Source organism: Amblyraja radiata, chromosome 15 (assembly GCF_010909765.2).
Source record: "Amblyraja radiata isolate CabotCenter1 chromosome 15, sAmbRad1.1.pri, whole genome shotgun sequence".
In the NCBI taxonomy this organism is placed as follows: domain Eukaryota; kingdom Metazoa; phylum Chordata; class Chondrichthyes; order Rajiformes; family Rajidae; genus Amblyraja; species Amblyraja radiata.
This window is the reverse complement of record NC_045970.1, coordinates 19,174,019-19,193,689: the sequence shown is the minus strand read 5'-3', so window position 1 is coordinate 19,193,689 and position 19,671 is coordinate 19,174,019. Positions and strand designations below refer to the sequence as shown.

The 19,671-nt window shown below is 42.6% G+C and overlaps 1 protein-coding gene and 2 long non-coding RNA genes across 4 annotated transcripts in view; 1 reads left to right on the top strand and 2 right to left on the bottom strand.

The window, feature by feature from the left end:
• Positions 1-19,671, bottom strand: part of c15h10orf90 (chromosome 15 C10orf90 homolog) — a 169,756-nt gene that overhangs the window by 91,876 nt on the left and 58,209 nt on the right. The window lies entirely within an intron of this gene.
• On the top strand, positions 10,807-18,142 carry LOC116981055. The gene is made up of 3 exons (XR_004414155.1): positions 10,807-10,819; positions 11,296-11,298; positions 18,036-18,142. It is a non-coding gene; the product is annotated as an uncharacterized LOC116981055 (long non-coding RNA).
• The window catches only part of LOC116981054, a 30,312-nt gene continuing 22,689 nt past the window's right edge, over positions 12,049-19,671 (bottom strand). For both annotated transcript variants that reach the window (XR_004414154.1, XR_004414153.1), the window contains one exon: positions 12,049-12,059. This is a non-coding gene — a long non-coding RNA (uncharacterized LOC116981054). The remainder of the gene's footprint in view (positions 12,060-19,671) is intronic.

The window sequence follows — 19,671 nt, the reverse complement described above, 5'->3', positions numbered from 1 at the left end:
ACATAGAAGTACCTACTAGAGAAGGGGCGGTGCTGGACCTCCTGTTAGGAAATGAGATGGGTCAGGTGGCAGAGGTATGCGTTGGGGAACAGTTCGGGACCAGTGATCACAATACCATTAGTTTCAATATAATTATGGAGCGGGTCAGAACTGGACCTAGGGTTGAGATTTTTGATTGGAGAAAGGCTAACTTTGAGGAGATGCGAAAGGATTTAAAAGGAGTAAATTGGGACATTTTGTTTTATGGGAAAGATGTGGAAGAGAAATGGAGTACATTTAAAGGTGACATTTTAAGAGTACAGAATCTTTATGTCCCGGTTCGGTTGAAAGGAAATAGTAAAAATCGGAAAGAGCCATGGTTTTCAAGGGAAATTGGACACTTGGTTCGGAAAAAGAGGGAGATCTACAATAATTATAGGCAGCATGGAGTAAATGAGGTGCTTGAGGAGTATAAAGAATGTAAAAAGAATCTTAAGAAAGAAATTAGAAAAGCTAAAAGAAGATATGAGGTTGCTTTGGCAAGTAAGGTGAAAGTAAACCCAAAGGGTTTCTACAGCTATATTAATAGCAAAAGGATAACGAGGGATAAAATTGGTCCATTAGAGAGTCAGAGTGGACAGCTATCTGCAGAGCCAAAAGAGATGGGGGAGATATTGAACAATTTCTTTTCTTCGGTATTCACCAAGGAGAAGGATATTGAATTATGTGAGGTAAGGGAAACAAGTAGAGTAGCTATGGAAACTATGAGATTCAAAGAAGAGGAAGTACTGACACTTTTGAGAAATATAAAAGTGGATAAGTCTCCAGGTCCGGACAGGATATTCCCTAGGACATTGAGGGAAGTTAGTGTAGAAATAGCAGGGGCTATGACAGAAATATTTCAAATGTCATTAGAAACGGGAATAGTGCCGGAGGATTGGCGTACTGCGCATGTTGTTCCATTGTTTAAAAAGGGGTCTAAGAGTAAACCTAGCAATTATAGACCTGTTAGTTTGACGTCATTGGTGGGCAAATTAATGGAAAGGATACTTAGAGATAATATATATAAGCATCTGGATAAACAGGGTCTGATTAGGAACAGTCAACATGGATTTGTGCCTGGAAGGTCATGTTTGACTAATCTTCTTGAATTTTTTGAAGAGGTTACTCGGGAAATTGATGAGGGTAAAGCAGTGGATGTTGTCTATATGGACTTCAGTAAGGCCTTTGACAAGGTTCCTCATGGAAGGTTGGTTAAGAAGGTTCAATGGTTGGGTATTAATGGTGGAGTAGCAAGATGGATTCAACAGTGGCTGAATGGGAGATGCCAGAGAGTAATGGTGGATGGTTGTTTGTCAGGTTGGAGGCCAGTGACTAGTGGGGTGCCACAGGGATCTGTGTTGCGTCCACTGTTGTTTGTCATGTACATCAATGATCTGGATGATGGTGTGGTAAATTGGATTAGTAAGTATGCAGATGATACTAAGATAGGTGGGGTTGTGGATAATGAGGTAGATTTTCAAAGTCTACAGAGAGATTTATGCCAGTTGGAAGAGTGGACTGAAAGATGGCAGATGGAGTTTAATGCTGATAAGTGTAAGGTGCTACATCTTGGCAGGACAAATCAAAATAGGACGTACATGGTAAATGGTAGGGAATTGAAGAATGCAGGTGAACAGAGGGATCTGGGAATAACTGTGCACAGTTCCCTGAAAGTGGAATCTCATGTAGATAGAGTGGTAAAGAAAGTTTTTGGTGTGCTGGCCTTTATAAATCAGAGCATTGAGTATAGAAGTTGGGATGTAATGTTAAAATTGTACAAGGCATTGGTGAGGCCAATTCTGGAGTATGGGGTACAATTTTGGTCGCCTAATTATAGGAAGGATGTCAACAAAATAGAGAGAGTACAGAGGAGATTTACTAGAATGTTGCCTGGGTTTCAGCAACTAAGTTACAGAGAGAGGTTGAACAAGTTAGGGCTTTATTCTTTGGAGCGCAGAAGGTTAAGGGGGGACTTGATAGAGGTCTTTAAAATGATGAGAGGGATAGACAGAGTTGACGTGGATAAGCTTTTCCCACTGAGAGTAGGGAAGATTCAAACAAGGGGACATGACTTGAGAATTAAGGGACAGAAGTTTAGGGGTAACATGAGGGGGAACTTCTTTACTCAGAGAGTGGTGGCTGTGTAGAATGAGCTTCCAGTGAAGGTGGTGGAGGCAGGTTCGTTTTTATCATTTAAAAATAAATTGGATAGTTATATGGACGGGAAAGGAATGGAGGGTTATGGTCTGAGCGCAGGTATATGGGACTAGGGGAGAATACGGCACGGACTAGAAGGGTCGAGATGGCCTGTTTCCGTGCTGTAATTGTTATATGGTTATATGGTTATAAGTTATCTTGGGAGCGACCATTTTACGAGGGGCTATGAGGTTAATGTCAAACTGTGGGCTCAGGTGAGCAGGGCGAGTGGTGACCTTAATCACTGTCACAGCCCATCAATGCAGAAGATAATGGAAACTATTTTATTTCCTGACTTTTCTTGATCCCAAACATCTCAAAGTGCTTTAGAGTTTTGTAAACCATTTATTTGACATTAAATATTTAAAAAGATGCACCGGTCAATATCTCACACCGAGTATCTTTTTCTTTGTATGGGGATAAAGGGACTGGGGATAAAGAATATGATGGAGGTGGGCAATGATATGCTCCTCTTGCAGGATATGAGCGATCAGGGACTTTTACAATAACTGTGTAGTTCCTTGGATCATTGGCATTACCTCTGCATTTCGTGGGACCTGTACAAGAAATACTTGCTACACCTGAACAGAAGGCGACCAATATCTTATAGAAACTTACAAAATTCTTAAGGGATTAGACAGGCTAGATGCAGGAAGATTGTTCCCGATGTTGGGGAAGTCCAGGACAAGGGGTCACAGCTTAAGGATAGAGGGGAAATCCTTTAGAACCGAGATGAGAAAAACATTTTTCACGCAGAGTGTGGTGAATCTCTGGAACTCTCTGCCACGGAAGGTAGTCGAGGCCAGTTCATTGGCTATATTTAAGAGGGGGCTAGATGTGGCCCTTGTGGCTAGAGGGATCAGGGGGTATGGAGAGAAGGCAGGTACGGGATACTGAGTTGGATGATCAGCCATGATCATATTGAATGGCGGTGTAGGCTCGAAGGGCCGAATAGCCTACTCCTGCACCTATTTTCTATGTTTCTATGTTTCTAATATCCTTACATAGGAATTTACTCATGCTACTGGGCAGGTTTAGCTTAATTTGGCACGAGGTAGGGATGGTGGGATGTACAGGGGTGGGGAGAGAATTGTTAAGGATAAATAAAGTCAGCCCAATGACTCTAGGATACAGAGACACGTTAGGGAGCATGGGGGGGGGGGGGGGGGGGGGGGGGGGGGACTGACAGGCTCAACTGATTTTATTTTTCTGCAAGGAGTATCTTAAGCAAATCAGAGGTGCTTAGGGCACAGATCAAGGCTTGGAATTAAATTACATTCATAAAACTATTTGAGAGCGGGGGTATTGACGTTTCAGGTGTGACAATGGGGAATACAAAAGAGGAGGAGTAGTTACATTATTGATTGGGGAGAACATAACAACAGTACTTGGAGAGAATATCCTGGAGAGGTCATCCAATGTGAGTATTTCTATCCTGTACAACTCTGTCTTGTGACCCATTTAGAAGCATCACTATGGATTTTCTTCATTCTTACTGAAAGTGAAAATGTCAGTCTGTGCTGAAACTTCCTCCACTGGGATAGAGGTGAGTACCTTGAAGTTGCTCATTGCTTTTGAACTCTTTTATAAGAGTTTAGTAGCTCTGAGCATTCCTTAAGTGATTGAAGCAGAGTGAAGGCTCCATCCATTACTTCTCAGGGAAATTTCACTGCAATGATTAATTCAACTACGCAAAAAGCATCAAGGAATTTTCCGAAATGTTTATTTCAAGGAATAAATGGCCGCGGTAATTTAAAAATACAGTATTAAATTAATTACATATCAGTTGTTCTGCTATTAGATTTACATAACTGCGGTTTGGTCAATTGGGTTACAGAAATTTTACTGAATTTGTTATCCTCTTTGACACGATTACCTCAATATGAATAAATGATTAACTATACTCGCTTGATAAAATATGTACAACCATCATATCAGGCATAATAATATGGTCTTTATCATCAGTACTTCAGTGCTCTAAGTGTCAGCTGAACATGCAGTCACCCTTAATGCTGGAAAGGGATATGTGAGATGTGGTCATCAAAGTGCCATTTGTCATCTTGGGAATGCGTAAACATGCAATATTTAGGTTTCTTGTACATGACGTTTATTTGATGCTTTATGTATTAAACGGGTCATCTAATCAACACTGGATTGGTAACACAACAAAAAGAAAAATTGGAAAAGCGCAATGGAGCCTGCTTCTGTGATCATATTACGTTCAATAGAAGTGTAGTTCAAGTGCCAATCATTCTAACTTCCTTGTAAAATATTGTAGGACATTTATTCTGGTAATAGGCAAAGCACAGAAAATATATTTCTCAGTTTGAAGCACAGTCACTTGTTCTTTAAACTACATCTATAATACCTCTGTTGCACTTTATTACTGGTTGATCTAAATTATCAAATATCGGGAGAACCATCAACTGAAAAAATTATAATTTTTCACATGGCTTCCAAAGCGATGCCATTAAGTGGAATGTTCTTGCCATTTTTCTGCCCTAAACTTTATAGAATTACAATTCTTGGGGTGATAGCAGGTCTTTCAAGCTGCTAGGAGAAGTTAACTTTCCACTGGTCCTCAGATATTTTTGGATATTGCATGCAAACTAATGGTTTTATAAAGTACACTAAAACTCTGATAATCAGTTATCCATTTGTTCAGAAATCCTGTTGGGTTGGCATCTATGTTCACTGGGCACTGATTCCTCTGGGTTTTTTTCACACAGTGACCTCTAATACAACCGGTTTCTACCCTCCAGTTAAATTCACCAGTTTTTTTCTGTGCTCTATTTAAACTCTAAGACCTTGGTTCTCGTGGTCGGCTGCGGAAGGAACCCGCTGGGAACAAAGGTGAATGGGCGAGGAGAGGGATGTCGCGTACAAGGAACGAGGTGGTTGGAGGCCTGCTACAGCCTTGCGACTTCCCAGGAACAAGCACTGGTCATAAAAACTAAAGCATGGACTTTGAAAATGGCGCCAAAATACTCCTGCCTCACTGTGTTTTAATAGCCTGTTCGCTTAAAGCACTCTCCTCATTTCTCATCATTGTGGCATCCATTCATTACATAGCTGGTGGGTGCACATCCCTTTAAGAACTGACTGCTGCATTCATACCCGCAAGGTTAAGTGCAGGGAGGTGCGAGAACTTGTAACGGATTGATAGAATATGAATCTGCAGGGAAAACTAACAACCTGTTCTGGGTTCTTCCAATTGAAGATCAATTTTAATGGAACTGTCACAAATGGAATTTGCATAGCCCACAAAGCTACTCCAAAGCAATCAAAGATACTCCATATCAGCAACAGAATTACAAAATCAAACACAATTCCCATTCTTTGCACTCAGATTTTATTTAATTGACCTATTTATTAAACATCTTAACAATTATAGCTGCATGGTACATATTTTTTGCAAAACACTTACACTATGATTGTCATCCTATCAATATGTTTGAAAGTTGTTTAATTAAGCAATTAGTGCCAAGGAAAATGCAGTTTGCCCTACTAAAGCAAACTGCCATTATAATTCTACTACTAGTGGAGTCCCCTGGCACCAACAAGTGCAACAGTCATCAATAGCTCTCAATATCACTCAAGATCATCATTGAAAAGAGATTGATCCAAGAAATAAGAAGTTTTCAAGCAAAACAGTCCCACATTCTATCTGCTAATATAGACTCCTAGCAACAAAGATATAAGCGTATCCCCTCTGTTTATGACTCTTAGAACCACCGACAAGATGAAGTCCTCTCCATGTGGAAAATCTCCTACCTTTTATACAGTCCTGTTATGTGAAAAATCCTTCCTGTTGTTTAACATATCACTATAATGAACCACCTTTAATTAATCTGTTTAACACGTTAACCATTATTACACCAGCAGTTTTTAATTCCGCATATACAAAGTGTTAAAAGACTAAGTAGCATTTTACAACTTTAATTTAATAACTTCCAAAAGGATATATCGAAGTATTTGTAAAGTAATTCCAGGGTTTTTTTTTCATTATCCGCACTAATCTACACTAAATATGGAAAATTCCTTAAAGGATTGCTATCAGTGCTAAATTTACTTGTCCGCAAGTTCAAGTAGTGTTCTCGATTTATGGTTTTCTACCCATTTAGTTATATTTCCTTCATTTATGTAATTAATATTGTATTAGAATCATTAATTCATGCAGCAGTTAGATACTGAGCCTCTATTGTCCGAATGAGTTTTAAATCACCAATGTGAAAATCATCCAAATATGTCCAAACTAAGTCGATTACGGGGAGTAATAGAAGCTATTTTGCCCATACACAAATGCCCTAAATCCAATGGGTAACTATGTGTCTCTTTGGCATGCAACTAAGCAAGATTCAAAGGAGTTAAAATTATTAATGTTGTTAATGTTTTTACTCATTTACTTCATATTTTGATTCATAAAATCTCAGAATGATTGTCAAACTTTATCTCTCATCGCTTTGACAGATGCTAAGTCTAGAAAGGACACTAATCTGTCAGCTAAAAATGTACGGGGACAAGTACAAGTGCATTGAGAGCAGCTAAGTAAAATATTCATTGTTGAACTAAAAGCTGCACCATTACAAATATAGTTATAGAAATTTTAGTAACTAGGTTCCACTGTGAATTGAGAGAACACTAATTAGATCAGTCATGTGTCTGCACAGCTGGTATCATTTCAGGTACATGTGAGAGAGAGAATTTAATTGGGGTAACTAATTGCTTCCTTGCGTCTATCCCAACAACAGATGTCCTTGTCTAAACTAGTCCCACCATATGCGGTCCAATTGATTTATTAAAGATAGGAGTATAAAGGAGTACCAAGGACATTTAAAAGGCAAATTTCTGTAGGTTGTAACATTCATATTGTTTTACATAGATTGAGTTCTGTTTGAGTGGATGGTGCTGTAATGCAGAAGCCAGTAAAGCAGTGTTTTTGACAATGTTTGAATATAGAACAGATCAGCACAGGAATAGGATCTTTGGACCACAATGACCACGCTGAACATGATGCCAAGATCAATCCTTATCTGCCTGCACATAATCAGTATCCCTCCGTTCCCTGCATTTCCATGTGCTTATCCAAAAGTCTCTTAAATGCCTCTATCGTATCCGCCTCCACCACCACGATTGACAACATGTTCCAGGCACTCGCCATTCTGTGTAAAAAAAAAAAACTCACCCCACACATCTCTCTTAAACTTTGCTCCTCTCACCTTAAAGGTGTGCTCTATTATTTGATATTTTCATCCTGGGAAATAGGTTCAGACTGTCTCCCCTATCTATGCCTCATCATTTTATATACTTCTATCACGTTTCCCCGCATCCTCCGGGGTTCCAGAGAAAACAATCCACATCCATACAACCTCTCCCTCTGTAGCTAATACTCTCTAATCTAGGCAACGCTCTGGTAATCCTCCTCTGCACCCTTTCCAAAGCTTCCACATCCTTCCTGTAATGGTGTGACCAGAATAGCATGCAATACTCCAAATGTGGTCTAACCAAAGTTCTGTAAAGCAGCATTATGAGTTCCTGACTCTTATACTCAGTGCTTTGACCAATGAAGGCAAGCATATTATATGCCTTCTTTGCCACTCTACCTGTGTTGGCGCTTTGATGGAATTATGGACTTGGACCTCAGGATCCCTCTGTACATTAATGCTGTTGAGGCTTACGCCAGTAATTGTATATTTTTCCCTTACATTCAATCTCCAAAAGTGCAATACCTCACACTTGCTTGGATTAAACTGCATATGTCATTTTGCCACCCATTTCTGTAGCTAATCTATATACCGCTGTATACCCTGACAGCCATCCTCACTGTCCGGGACCCCAGCAATTTTGGTATCATCCACAAATTTACTAACCAACCCGTCTACATCTATGTACCGTATATTTAAATTGTCTGAAAAAGGGTATAGGCCCAAAATGTCACCAATCCATTTTCTCCTGAGATGCTGCCTGACCCGCTGAGTTATTCCAGCATTTTGTGTCCTTTTTTGTAAACCACGATCTGCAATCCCCTGTGTCTCCAACCCTAAATATGTCTTGAACATAGAAAATAGAACACACAGAATGCACAAGAACGCATGGAAACAGGCACTTTAGCCCACAATATCAATGCTGAACATTATGCTAAATTAAACTAATCTCCTCAGCCTGGATCCCTTTATCCAAATCCCTTTATTCCTTCATAGTCATGTGCCTTTCCAAAGGCTTCTTAAATACCACCGTCACATCTACTTCCACCACCATCCTTGCCAGTGTCTTTCAGGCACCCATCATCACTCTCTATGTAAGAAAAAAGTAAATTGCTCTGCACATCTTCTTTAAACATTCCCCTTCTGACCTTAAACATCATCCCCTAATATTAGACTTTTTGTAGTGGCCATTTGGCTTGTTTTGTGTGTCATTAATTATGGCATGTGTCTTTAAATTTTAGGCTGCCCATTATTATGTGGGTGGGATTTATTACGTATTCTAGGGCGTGTTTGGAGCTAGGTTTCTTACGCAGATGCTTAGTTTTTAGTTTAGTTTTGGACTTACATCAGGAAGGCAAACCCTTCGACCATGTGAAGTGTAATGGAGACACGAGGAGTTTTCTAACGTTTAAAGCAATATGCTGGAGTTTGACGACGATTATAGTGTACGAGTTGGAAGAAGGTCGGATGTATACCTTATTGTTTTTCTTCAACAATAAAGAAACTATTAATCAAAAGACTGTGTTATGAAGATTTATCTGTGAAGAAGCTCTGAAGGTCTCACGGAGAGCTCACATGCGTATTACGACATTCTCCATAACCATATAGTTCAATTTAGTGGCTAGAGGGAGTAATCTCTTGAATGATATAAAAATCTGCTACTATAATTTTCACTCAAATTTTCTATTTGCCACCCATTTTAAACCCGAGTCACTGAAGCTGTAAGATAGCAACTCTACTGGCTGTGCCACTGTTCAATTCAAACAGAATAATGTAGCAGGGAAAGTCCTTAACATGTTATGTCTTGATATTCTGAAACAAAGTACTTCTTTCTATTAAAGCTTCCAGGCTCCCTGACATTTGCATATCTTTCATTCATTTGGTCTACATCTCTCTATATCACTGTCTATATTTCCCTTTCTCCTGACTCTCAGTCTGAAGAAGGGTCTGACCCGAAATGTCACCTATTCCTTTTCTCTAGAGATGCTGTCTGACCCGCTGTCTATCTTTGGTTTAGTTCCTTCCTACACATTCCTGACATTGAGGCTCTTTTAAGGTAAAATACTAAATTAAAGTTCTTTGAACATATGGAATTTTCTGAATAAATTAAAGCAAAATGTGTATCGGTTCTGAAAAAAGTAACTATTTTTGGTTTTCTTAAAGTATACTGAAATTGTATTTTTGTTGTAGGTTAAAAGGAATAGGATTTTTAAAGGCACAGTTACGTGCCAAATAATATGCAATGAAGGAATTTGTGAGCTTCTCACTGACTCAATAGAACCTTTTCTTGGTTGAAAGTGAGCTGAAATTTGCTGTTGAATCTGGTCTAAAACGCAAATTTTTTTGAATTATTAATGAACATTGGTACAATGTAAAACCGTTACAAAAATATTGATTCCAAAGTTTCCTGGGAGAATCAAACCAGCACAAGACTGCGTGATTGCTGACCCGGAGTTCATATTTCCCACCGTTATTGAACAGGAAATATTTTGTGTGCTGCAATTATGTTTGGTTACAGTTGCCAGGATACAACCAATAAAGATATGTTTGACAGTGTTAATCAGCCTGGGTTAACTTCTTTCATCCGTGTGTCTGAGAGTATAATATATTGTGATTGGAGAGCTCCTGAACAAGCCTCCAGTATTACTGTTAATCAGACATTCTTATAAAGTTCTCTGGAGCTTAGAAAAATAGGGGATATCTTCAGTTTAGTTTTGAGATACAGCATGGAAACAGGCCCTTCAACCCACCGAGTCCACACTAACCATAAATCACCAGTTCACACTATATTTTGCATCCGCTGCTCTAGGTGTCAGCTGCTCTACATCGGTGAGACCAAGCGTAGGCTTGGCGATCGCTTCGCCCAACACCTCCCCTCGGTTCGCAATAACCAACCTGATCTCCCGGTGGCTCAGCACTTCAACTCCCTCTCCCATTCTGAATCCGACCTTTCTGTCCTGGGCCTCCGCCATGGCCAGAGTGAGGCCCACCGTAAATTCGAGGAGCAGCACCTCATATACCGCTTGGGCAGTTTACACCCCAGCGGTATGAACATTGACTTCTCTAATTTCAGGTAGTCTCCGCTTTCTCCTCCTCTTCTCAGCTCTCCCTCAGCCCACTGTCATCACCTCTTCCGTTCTTCTTCTCCCCCACCCTCACATCAGTCTGAAGAAGGGTCTCGACCCGAAACGTTGCCTATTTCCTTCGCTCCATAGATGCTGCCTCAGCCACTGAGTTTCTCCAGCATTTTTGTCTACCAGTTCACACTAGTTCTGTTATCCCGTTCCCTACAAACTAGGAAGCAATTTACAGAGGCCAATTAGCCAACAGACCTGCATGTCTTTGGGTTACGGGAGGAAACAGGAGCACCTGAAGGAAACCCACGCAGTCACACAGAGGTAAACTCCTCACAGACAGCACCCGAGGTCTTGTCCAAACCTTGGTCTCTGGCGCTGTGACGAGGCAGCGGCTCTACCAGCTGTGCCACTTGAAGCTTTTGAACAAAATTGGTATTGAGGTCAACAGATTGTATCCAAAGAAATGATTTTCTCAGGCTGAGTTTACACACAGGGATCACAAAATCAAACTAAGGGATAAGCTTTTTAGGACTGAGACACAGAGAAATTCCTTCATTCAGAGTGTGGAAACAAATGCTTCCACACTCTAACATTTGATCATGGGAATGTAACTGCACAGAAGGAGGGAATTTGGCAGTTAAGTTATTGCTGACAAACAACACAACAGCAGCTTTCACAACTGGATCCAATGCCCTGCAGATCACAACTCTTCAAGTACACATAAAAATACTTGTCAAATGTGGCATTTGAACACAACCTCCCTCTCTGGCAGTGAGCTCCACACTTGCATTAGCAAGTGGGTGGAAAAAAATTTCCCTCGTGTTCCCACTAATCTCTCTATTAATTGCTGGTTTTGACCTGTCTGTTATGGTAAACAAATCCTTCCTATTTATTCTCCTTTCAGCCGCATCCATATGTAGTCTTCCTATACAATTAAAGTTCTACAGTTCTAGCAACACCCTCAAATCTATACATAATCTATAAATTATACAGTAACATCCGCATTGCCATAGCATCTTTCCTGCAAAGAGGTGATTAGAATTGTGTGTAAAATTTAAAACATGGTCTAACTTGATTATGCCTTTCCAGTGTAGCCTGCCAGATCTTACATCCTGTGCTTCAATGTCTTTGAACCAGTTTATTTGACCTATAATGGATATATATTCCAAGTTCCCTTGTTCTTTCACGGCACTCAACATCCTCTCACTGATTATATTTCTGGTTAAGAAAGAACTGCAGATGCTGGAAAAATCAAAGGTAGACAAAAATGCTGGAGAAACTCAGTGGGTGAGGCAGCATCTATGGAGTGAAGGAATAGGCGATGTTTTGGGCCGAGACCCTTCTTCAGACTGAAGAACTGTAATATTTTGTAATCTAAAGCATTCTTCCTTGGCAATCAGTGTTTGTATCATCCTCAAACATCTTTATCACGTTCCCTACATTTAACTAAATAATTAATATACATTACACAAATCAAGAGATCAAGTACTGTGCCCTGCGGATCAACACTAGTAATTCTCTTCCAGTCCAAAAACATCCAAAAGCGACAATCCTTTACTTTCTGCCATTTTCTGCTGGATCTTGTTAGATTTAGGTTTTAACCAGCCTCGCTAAAATCCATGTAATGTATAACAAATATATTTTCCTCATCAATCCTTTCTTCCACAACCTCAGAAAAACTCAGACAAGTTAGTCAGACATATCTTTCTTATAATTACTTCGGAGTCACGTGAGTGACTACGTGAAGAACCCGCTCAGTGCGCAGGCGCGGCATTACGCCAGCAGTGCAACAGCGGCTGCCACGGGAGTTAGGCTGTCCCGTTACAGGATGAACCGGACCGTCAGGTGAGTACCCTGAGGTCGGGTTTTCTTTTACAGGTGAGCCTTTTTCTGCTTGTGTTTTTTACAGGCAGAGAAAAAGGCTCTGGATAAAACTGTCCCCCGTTTCCCGTTGGGGAGGGGGGCAGCAACAGGCGGTAGGAGCGTTACCCGGTGTTCCGTAATTCCCCGACACCGTGCCGAGGCCAGCCCGCTAGTACCTGAAGCAGCGGGCTGGACGCATAGCCACTCGAGAGGCATCCGGCAGGTGTTCCCGATGTCGGACGGGACGTCTCTCCACCCGCACGGGGGGAGAGAGAGCCGCCTGAGCCGCTGGAGCGGCTCATGGAGCAGGTGCCTGCGAGACGCGCTGCTTGAGGGGCGCTCTCGCATCTACAAGGCAAAAGCTCCAGAAGAACCTGTCCCCCGCTCGACTCCAGCGGAGAGTGCCTGAACTGCGGGCTGGATGTCTAGCCATCCGAACAGGCATCCGGCCGGTGGCGTCCGATTCGTCGGACGGGGACATGTCTCCACCTAAATGGAGGAGAGCCAGCCGCCTGAGCTGCATCCAACAGCAATTGGAGCAGCTCCAGCGAGTTGCGCAGAAAGAGCGCTCTCGCGGAGGGAGGTCAGGCAACCCCTCCACAGTGCCTCATGCACTGCCCTCTGCTCCCTCATTACTGGAGGCTAGCATTGGTGACCAGGGCTGGGCTGGTCTGGAACAGGGGCAGGCGGACGAATTCGGGAGTATGCCAGGGGTGCAGGAACATGAAGAGCTGTTGGGTGTGATGGACCGCTTGTAGCAACCCCACGGGCTGGAGCACCGCTGGAACCAAGAATGGCGGCCAGCATCAACCATTACTGGAAAAGGTGCTCGCTGAGGTGTTGAAACAACACAGCACCAGAAAACGGTGAGGCCCTCAAAGTAAAAAGTGTCAACAGCCAAATCTGGGGGCATGTGGGTCACACATCCAGACCCAAGAGCTCAAGCTACAGCGGATCCTAAGGCTCCTGACGTCAGCCATCACAGCCTTTGCTCGTTCCGTGGAGACCACGGAGATGGATACCTGCCAGCAGGATGTGCTGGCATTAATGTGTACCACACAATTTGAGATCAACAATCTCCAGAGGGAAACATAAGACCTGCCCTCAATCCCAAATTTGCTGGCTTGTGTAAAGCCCCAGCTGCGGAGACGGACGCGCTGCTATTTGGGAAAGATTTCAATAAAAACTGAAGGAGATGCAGGAAGCATCAAAAACCTTCGGCCTAATGAGGGCAGGCCCCGGGACGAGCAAACCAAGACCTCCGATACCCAAGTGGCAGCACCCCACGGCATCCACCAGTCAACGTCCGCAATATGGGACTGGTGAACGCTTGGGGTCCGCACATTATCCCCAAAGATCTTTCAGATCAGGGCCCGCAGCGGACCCTCTGGAAAATGCGCCTCCCCCCAACATCGCCAGCACGTCAGAACAAAATCTTCAGGAAAATGAAGAAACAGAATCGCCAATAACCATGGAGGTAGGTGGGTCTGGTCCCTACCAGCATATAGAGAATAAGGGTGCTTTATTAACAGGGGGGAGATTACACTTGTTTAAAGAAGCATGGGGTATGGTCACGAGTCACAAGTATATACTCAACAACATTACAGGATATAAAATACAATTCATGTCAGAAAAAACGCCGCCAGTTCAACAATGGCCCCAAAGGGTATTTCTCCCTCCGTCAAAGAGAAACGTGAGGGACAAGCTGAGCTGGTGAGACTTATCACAAAGGGGGTCATCGAAAAGACCAAACATGAACCTTTGGAAATTGTATCGAATATATTCACTAAAACCAAAAAAGATGGTGTCTGTCGCATCATCATTGACTTAACATCACTAAACAAATTTGTTAAGTATATACATTTCAAAATGGAGACATATGTTACTGCCAAACAACTGAATTCCAAAGGACACTTCATGGCAACCATTTATCTTAAAGATGCTTACTATCTAGTACCCATATACAAGGATCATCGCAGATACCTAAAATTTATCTGGATGGTACAAAGCATTGCCCTATGGGCGAACTTCAGCCCAAGATTATTCACCAAAATATTGAACCCAGCCATGGCAATACTAAGAAAACAAAAACATATTGTCATGGCATATCTGGAGGATATTCTCATAGTAGGGAAAACGATGGAATTGGCTGTGGCAGCAGTATCAGCTACAAAACAGCTCCTCGAAACTCTGGGGTTCGTCCTACATCCAGATAAATCTAAGTTGAAGCCATCCACTATCATGGACTACCTGGGCTTCACAATTAACTCAGTCCATATAACTGTTACCTTGCCAAAGGCAAAAATGGTTGAATTAGCACAATCATGCAACAAATTAATGGTCAACGAGCGACCAACTATTCGACAAGTAGCAAGAGTAATTGGGGAAATGGTAGCAGCATTTCCGGCTACACAATTCGGACCTTTGCACTATCAAAAAATTTACAGAGAGCAAAGGTACGGGCAATAAAACGACATACAGGTCACTATGATCGTGTCATGAATTACCCACTGAAGCAATATCAGAGCTACAGTGGTGGGCAGAAAACGTTTGGCATAGTTTCAGCCCTATCTTTATCACTAACCCTACTTTTGTTATTCAAACAGATGCCAGTGCTCATGGCTGGGGAGCGACTAACTCCATATCCAGCACAAGTGGTAGATGGACTAAACTAGAGTCATCATTACTACTTACACTGGGCATTAACTATCTAGAGATGTTGGGCGCCTTTTATGGTTTAAAAGCATATGTACCTAATATGCAGCACTTGCATGTTCGGTTACAAATTCATAAATACTACGGTGATGGCTTATATTAACCATATGGGTGGCATAAAATCATTATCATGCGACAAATTGGTCAACATGATTTGGCAATGGTATGTCGAAAGACATATTTGGCTATCAGCTACTTACCTACCAGGTAAGCTAAACACCCATGCCATGAGAAAATTAAACGACTGGGTTGCAAGTTTGAACAGACCTTACCTGGAACTGGGATTGTCCAAACAAACCATCACCACCATGTCGGCATCCCTTCGAACATCCACCAAGAGGCAGTACTTAACCAGCATCAAAAAAGGGAGAAGTACTGCCAGGAAACATGGACAACATACGCAACAGCTACAGCCACCAACATACTGGAGTTCCTGGCCATCTACACCACGATGTAGGGATCAGCTACAGTGCAATCAACACAGCGCAGAGTGCTCTTTCTGCTTATCTCAAACCAGCGGCAGGACAACAGGCGATGGGATCCCATCCACTGGTGGTAAAACTGATGAAGGGCATTTACAATATCAAGCCCTAAGCCCAGGTATACCCATATTTGGGATATCAGTGTGGTCCTGACATATCTCAGGGAATGGCCACCAGCCAGATCCCCCGGCCTCGAGCAAGCTACACTAAAGACGCTTAGGTTGGTGGCACTTGTATCCGCTCAGAGGGTCCAGTCACTACACCTATTGCGACTGGACAACATGATCACAGCTCCAGACCAGATCTGTCGTTATCCAGCGACTGGTCAAACAGAGCAGACCAGGAACACCTAATCCAGTCGTGGCTTACCCACCAGAACCACGGTTATGTGCCATGACCTACCTACTATCCTACATAGACACAACCAGAATATTCGAGGGAGATGAAAAGCCTTGTGGGTCAGTCACAAAAACCTTATGGTGGGGTACGAGCCAAACCATTGCAAGATGGCTCAAGCAGGTGCTAGAAACTGCTGGGATAAACACTAACATGTACAAATTTTATTCCACCAGGGCAGCATCCATGTCGACGGCTAAAGAATGGACATGCCTATACACCACATCCTGGCTACAGCAGGATGGTGGGAAGGGAAAAGACCGTTCAGAAATTTTATAATAAGCCGTTGGCAAAACCTGGTTTATTTGCAGTAAAGATTTACGAACTGCAAATATTTAATTTAAGCCCAGGGGAGCAACTTAATTCTTTGTTGTTATTGTTTAAAAAATACCATTGTGTTTTTCTACAAATAGACTCATTGGTTCATTACGATAACACTTCCTCCCTCAAGAACTTCGGCAGTGAGTGAAATGAAACTGTTACACGGTTTGAAATCACAGAGCTTTGAAATCTTCACGTAGTCACTCACGTGACTCCGAAGTAAAATAGTAAGATTAAACGAGAACTTACCAGTTTGAAGTTTGATCTGTATTTTATGAGGAGTTACGATGAGGGATTACGTGCCCTCCGCTCCCACCCTCATTATATGGATCAAACTAATAAATTGATGTCTCCTTATCTTTACTATGTTTACTTCAAAATAACTGTGTCTATCTGTGATTCCACACCACTGCTTGGAAGTATGCCGCGCCTGCGCACTGAGCGGGTTCTTCACGTAATCCCTCATCGTAACTCCTCATAAAATACAGATCAAACTTCAAACTGGTAAGTTCTCGTTTAATCTTACTATTATATTCCACTCAACCATTGCATTACCCCTACCCCATCCCACAATTTACCTTAAGTAACAAAGCAACAATAGGTGTGTTGCAAATCCAGTAGCCAGAGAAGATTGAAAAGTGATTGTCAAAGCCATTGCAATTTATTTCTTGATCCTCTCAACAGACGAATATATCTTATCCAGGTCTATTGATTTATCTACTTCAAGTTGCTAAAACCAGTAAATACGTATTTTGTTATTTTGTTCATCCCATCCAGCATTTCATGTCCTTCCTCTACGCTAAAGCTTCTGCAAGGGGTTGGACAGGCTACATGCAGGAAGATTGTTCCCGATGTTGGGGAAGTCCAGAAAAAGGGGTCACAGTTTAAGGATAAGGGGGAAGTCTTTTAGGACCGGGATGAGAAAAATATTTTTCACAGCGAGTGGTGAATCTGTGGAATTCTCTGCCACGGAAGGTAGTTGAGGCCAGTTCATTGGCTATATTTAAGAGGGAGTTAGATGTGGCCTTTGTGACTAAGGGGATCAGGGGGTATGGATAGAAGGCAGATACAGGATACTGAGTTGGATACAATACAATACAATACAATACAATACAATACAATTTATTGTCATTTGAGCCATACAAACAAAGACAATTCCTAGACGTACACACAATTTAATTCACACAAACATCCATCACAGTATTTTCTCTCCCCTGTTCTCCATGTCTCTTCCGATGTCCAAGCCCCAGGCGGGCGATGATAAGTCCCACGGCCATTTTAGGCCGTGCCGGGCGATTTTCGGCCCCGCTCCCGGTCTAAAAAGTCTCGAAGTAGGAGCCCCCGGCGGGCACTGGAATGTCCCACGGCCATGAAGCCGTGCCGGGCGATGTATGACCCCGCTCCGGGTCGTTCCAACCCCGCGACAAGGGCTGGAGAAGTCTTGTTGCGGGAGCTCCGGGAAGCGGTCTCTCTCTCCCCCCGGACCCGCGAGCTCCTGATGTCCCAGTCCACCGGACCTGCGGCTGCGCCATGATCATATTGAATGGCGGTGCGGGCTCAAAGGGCCGAATGGCCTACTCCTGTACCTATTTTCTATGTTTCCATGCAACTTGACCTCTTTTGCAAAGACAACTACAAAATGTTTCATGTCAGTAAATTGTTATGTCTCTTTTTGCGTTTTGAATTGCAATTCTGCATTTCATGTGCGTTTACAGGCTTCTGATGCATTAGTACTTCATATATAGATTCATACGGCACAGAAACAAGCTCTTCAGCCCAACTTGTCCATGCTGAGCAAAATGCCCCACCTAAGCTAGCCCTATTTGACCATTTTTGACTGATATCCCTCTATACCTTTCCTATCCTGTACCTGTCCAAATGTCTTTTAAAAGTTGCCTCAACTACTTTCTCTGATAGCTTGTTCCATTTACAGGTACCTACCACCACCTGTGTGAAAAAGTTATCCCTCAGATTCCTATTAAACACTAGACTAAGTGGGATCCATTGGGTCCCATGTTCACACGGGAGGGCTGGTCCCCCAACGCAATATTCCACCTCTCCACCAATTCCAATATTGGTGGCCAGTGAGGGGGGGGGGGGGGGGGCTTTCTGGAGCGCTAGTATGGGTGTTGTGGGCTGAAGGGACTGGTTTCCAGAGGGCTTGTATGGACATTGTGGGCCAAATTGATTCTTTGGGTGGCAGCTCAGTCACTCAAGCCTGATGTGCTGGCAGCTCACTCACGGCTGGTGGGCTGGCAGTTGACTCACGGCTATTCCTTAAAATTCCATTTCAAGCAGGCTGCAAGGCCACCAAATTCAAATGCAGTTTCCTACCATTTCAAGCAGGGTGCAAGGCCACCAAATTCAAGTACAGTTTCTTACCACTTTAAGCAGAGTGCAAGGTCACCGAATTCAAGTGCAGTTTCATGCCACTTCAAGCAGGGTGTAAGGCCACCAAACTCAAGTGCAGTTTCATACCATTTCAAGCAGGGTGCAAAGCCAGTAAATTCAAATACAGTTTCATACAATTTCATGCAGGCTGCAAGGCCACCACATTCAACTGCAGTTTTATACCATTTCAAGCAGTGAAACCACCATAAACCACGATAAAACCACAAAAACACCACATAAACACCACACTCACCGTTCAGTAGACTTCCGGATTTTATAATCCCTCCCCCTCCCACCAGAAGGGGTGTGGCCTTCATGGTGTGATTGACAGGAGAAAGATTCTCAGCATTTTTAAACAGTAATAACACTTTTATTTTTCATTGATGGGAAGAATCCTCTGCACCTCATGAGCGGAGGGGGACTGAGTAAGATGGCCAAAAATTACAGCCGTAAGTGGTAGCATTTTAGCTAAAATCAAAACAGAGTGCAAACAGGAAGTTGTCAAGTTTAGACTTTTAATCATTTGCCATTTCAAACCAACCACCACCAACCATTTACTGTGCTTCATTTCAAACCAACCACCACCAACCATTTGTTATGCTTTATTTCAAACCAACTATTTGCTGTGCTTTATTTCAAACCAACCACCACCAACCATTTGCTGTGCTTTTTCAAACCAACCACATTTTCATTTTCAAACCACATTAAGGGCACTCAAGGTCAGTAAAACCACACTCACAGTTTAGTAGACATGTGTTCAGCGTTATTCACAGCTCAGACTGAGAGATGTGACCCTCTCGCTCCCCCATCTTGTAGACACTGACTGAGGCACTCAACACCTGGGCTTTATAGTCCCTCAGGAAGGGCCGTAGCCTTCAGGAGAGAGAATCTCAACATTTTTTAAACACTAATAACTCTTTTAATTTTCATCGATGGGAAAAATCCTCTTGTCCTGCGCAGCGGAGGGGGACTGATTAAGATGGCCAAAAATCACAGCCGTAAGTG